The sequence below is a fragment of the Triticum urartu genome, chromosome 7A, assembly GCF_056163025.1.
Source record: "Triticum urartu cultivar PI428250 chromosome 7A, HENAU_Tu73, whole genome shotgun sequence".
Taxonomy (NCBI): Eukaryota; Viridiplantae; Streptophyta; class Magnoliopsida; order Poales; family Poaceae; genus Triticum; species Triticum urartu.
The window spans coordinates 8,806,721-8,810,641 of NC_141879.1; the positions used below are offsets into that span (position 1 = coordinate 8,806,721).

Sequence of the window (3,921 nt, forward strand, 5' to 3'; positions counted from 1 at the left end):
CACCCGTGGCAGCATCATTGTGCACATCGTCTGGTTCCTCTTGATCTTCACCAGCTCCCCCCGTTGCAGCATCACCGTATTCAGGGGCACATAGTTGTCATCGTACTCTTCTTCTTCGCCGTCTTCCATCATAACCCCTATTTCTCCGTGCCTCGTCCAAACATTATAGTGTGGCATGAAACCCTTGTAAAGCAGGTGGGAGTGAAGGACTTTCCGGTTAGAGTAAGACCTCGTATTCCCACATTCAGTGCATGGACAACACATAAAACCATTCTGCTTGTTTGCCTCAGCCGCATCGAGAAACTCATGCACGCCCTTAATGTACTCGCGGGTGTGTCCGTCACCGTACATCCATTGCCGGTTCATCTGCGTGCATTATATATAATTAAGTGTCCAAATTAATAGAAGTTCATCATCACATTAAAACGAAAGTGCATACATAGTTCTCATCTAACAACATATAGCTCTCCAGAGCATCTAATTAATTAAACCATACATTGAAACTATGTAAAACATTTCAATGCAAAAACAAATGCGATCATAATCGCAACCAAGGTAACAATTGATCCAACGGCATAATGATACCAAGCCTCGGTATGAATGGCATATTTTCTAATCTTTCTAATCTTCAAGCGCATTGCATCCATCTTGATCTTGTGATCATCGACGACATCCGCAACATGCAACTCCAATATCATCTTCTCCTCCTCAATTTTTTTTTTATTTTTTCCTTCAACAAATTGTTTTCTTCTTCAACTAAATTTAACCTCTCAACAATAGGGTCGGTTGGCATTTCCAATTCACATACATCCTAGATAAATAAAATCTATGTCACGTTGGTCGGCATAATTTTCATAAACAATAAATGAACCAATAGTTATGAAGATAATATACATATCAAATCCGAATCATAGACAGGACGAGGGCCGACGGGGGCGGATACCAAAACCATCGCACTATATAAGATGCAATAATAAATGTAAGAAAATGATACAAGTATCTATCTAAACAGACAAGTAAGAATATTTTTCCTTTCAGAAAGAAGATAAGAACAAGAGGCTCACCACGGTGGTGTCGGTGATGAGATCAGCGCGGGTGATCGACGGCGGTGAAGACGGGGACGGGGCGTGACGGACCGCTAAATCTAGACAAATCTCGAGGAAAATGGAGCTTGGAGGTCGAGCTTCGAGAGGAGAAAGTTTAAGTAGTGTGGCTCGGGCATTCCATCGAACACCTCATGTGCATAGGAGGTGAGCTAGAGCACCACAAACCCCTCCCCTCGCCGGCCAGAGAAAAACAGAGCACTGGAGTGCTCTGCTCACGGGCGAGGGTATATATAGGCACCTCATTGGTCCCGGTTTGTGGCAAGAACCGGGACTAAAGGGGAGCCTTTGGTCCCGGTTCAGGCCACCAACCGGGACCAATGGTGGTGGGCCAGGAGCGAGGCCCATTGGTCCCGGTTCGTCCCACCAACCGGGACCAAAAGGTCCAGACGAACCGGGACCAATGGCCCACGTGGCCCAGCCGGCCCCCTGGGCTCACGAACCGGGACCAATGCCCAGATTAGTCCCGGTTCTACACTGAACCGGGACTAATGGGCTGAGCCGGCCTGGACCATAGCCCTGTTTTCTACTAGTGTCAAAAACACGGATTTTACATCCATGTGATGTATCCTTCATGATTCTTGAGTCGCAAGAGCTATGAGTAATCTCACCGATTCCATCTTTGCAACAGGGATGGACACTTCTTTGAAGTCCACACCTTCCTCTTGCACATACTCTTTGGCTACTAGCTAGCCTCACTAGGTGTTTCACGGACGCTTCGACATCTTTCTTGATCTTAATTCCCAATTGAGATCCATGACTTTTTCATTGTTGGGAAGATCCACAAGCTCCCATGCATTATTGCCGTGGATCGACCTCAACTCCTCTTCCATAGCCTGACACCAATACTCCTTCGTATTTGCGCCCTTGAATTCCACCGATTCCTCGGCATTTGCTAGACACCATCGCCCACTCCATTTCTCCATTACCGGGTCAAGCGTCCGAAGAGTTTTCTCCAGATGTGGGTGCAACACCGGCTGTAAAAATACGGTTGTAGGTGGTGGTCTCCTTTCCTCCATTACTGTCGAAGGCCACGTTGCTTGCACGGCTCCTTGCACCTTCAGGATAGTCTTGCCTTTTGCTTCGCATACTGCTCTTGGCGAAACAAGCAAACACTCTTCCTTTGTATCCTCTGACTTTGAATACGTTAGTGCCATGCACGAAGCTGCTCGCTCAGCTCCACGTGCATCACCAATTTTGCTGCTAGCATGGCCATCACACGTTGCTCCTAATGCTAGCATTCCTTGCTCCCGGCTGTAGGAACTTTGTCCTTTTTCTGGATGGCTACCTATGCACTGTCTCCTTGTGCGGCTTTGTATAACTTTCCTTCTGCAGCCAAAGCTAGGCTAACTAGCGTAGCACATGAGCCATGCTCACTTTCAGTTTCTGAGCAACCAGTGCAGGTGCCCATGGCCTGTACTTTCGGCCTGCTAAGCAAAGCATCAGACCGAGTGTTGGCACTGCTTTCCCCTTCAAGCTCGGTTGTTTCTTCTGCTGTGTTGCCTGCTACTTCTTCCAACGGCGACACGGCTGAATGTCCTCCAAGCACCATGGACGTGACACCTGATTCTAGGATCACTTTTGATGTGCATGCGTCAGTTCTAGCATCGTCTCTGTCAGAAGTAACACTCATGTCAGTAGCGTCGACATAAGTTTTCGGATTACCTACCGTGTCTGTAGCATCGACACGAGTTTCCGAACCATGATCTTGAGAATGAATTTTTTCTTCATGGAGCGCAAAAATTTCTATTGTACGTAAATTTGACTTTTCCTCTGTGGCTGTCAAGGGACGTGAACTTGATTATGGTATTGGCATTTTAGATTTGGTGAGCATTGACTTATCTTTCAACCACTTAACTGGGAGAATACCAGAAGTAATAGTTGTTCTTGATGCCTTGATAAACTTGAATCTATCGTGGAACCAATTGAGTGGGAAAATCCCAAATAAGCTTGGGACCTTGAAGGCTTTGGAATCACTTGACCTCTCGAGGAACATGCTTTCTGGTGGAATCCCTTCGAGCGTATCAGATTTAACCTATTTGAGCTACTTGGCCTTGTCTGATAACAATCTAACAGGATGCGTACCATCAGGGCGTCAGATTGACACCCTCTACACAGAGCAACCTTCCATGTACAATGGCAACAGTGGTCTTTGTGGTCCTCCTCTTCCAAACAGTTGCCCCGGAAAGAATGTAACAATGTAAGATGATCAAAAACGGAATGAACATTCCTTTGAGCCAATGACCTTCTATTTTGGACTCGCTATGGGATTTATTTTGGGTCTCTCCGTGGTGTTTTGTGTCTTGTTGTTTAAGAGAGCATGGAGGACTGCTTATTTCTACATGGTTGACCAGACATATGATCAGATGTATGTGTTTGCCATTCTTACATGGAGCTCCGAAGAAGCATGAAGCAGCATATTAGGCTGGGATTTTTATTTCCTTGAAGTTAATGTGAAGGTTATTGATGATTCCCAATTGTCTATGCGTGCATGATAATACTTTTGAACTCCAGTATTTGCTACTGCTCAGATGTTGTAATGATTGTTTGTTCCGTAGCTTCATTGTTTAGAGTTTCACATAGGTATAGCTTGTATGGGACCCCTGTATTTCCTTGCTTGAAGTTATTGTAATAGATTATGGATATTGATCTTATATTTACTACTACCTCTTTCTCAGTTTACAGGGCATGCGCGTACTCCTAGTTCGTCAATTTGACCAACCTAATACAAGTCATATATTACAAAAAATATACCAACATAAACTTCGGAGTTTCTACTTTCAAAAGGTATAATTTTGGTGTTATATAGTTTATATTA

General features: G+C 44.9%; 1 pseudogene; it reads left to right on the forward strand.

Moving 5' to 3' along the window:
- The first annotated feature begins 2,512 nt into the window (after positions 1-2,512).
- Positions 2,513-3,514, forward strand: LOC147956827 (uncharacterized; annotated as a pseudogene).
- Positions 3,515-3,921: the final 407 nt, after the last annotated feature.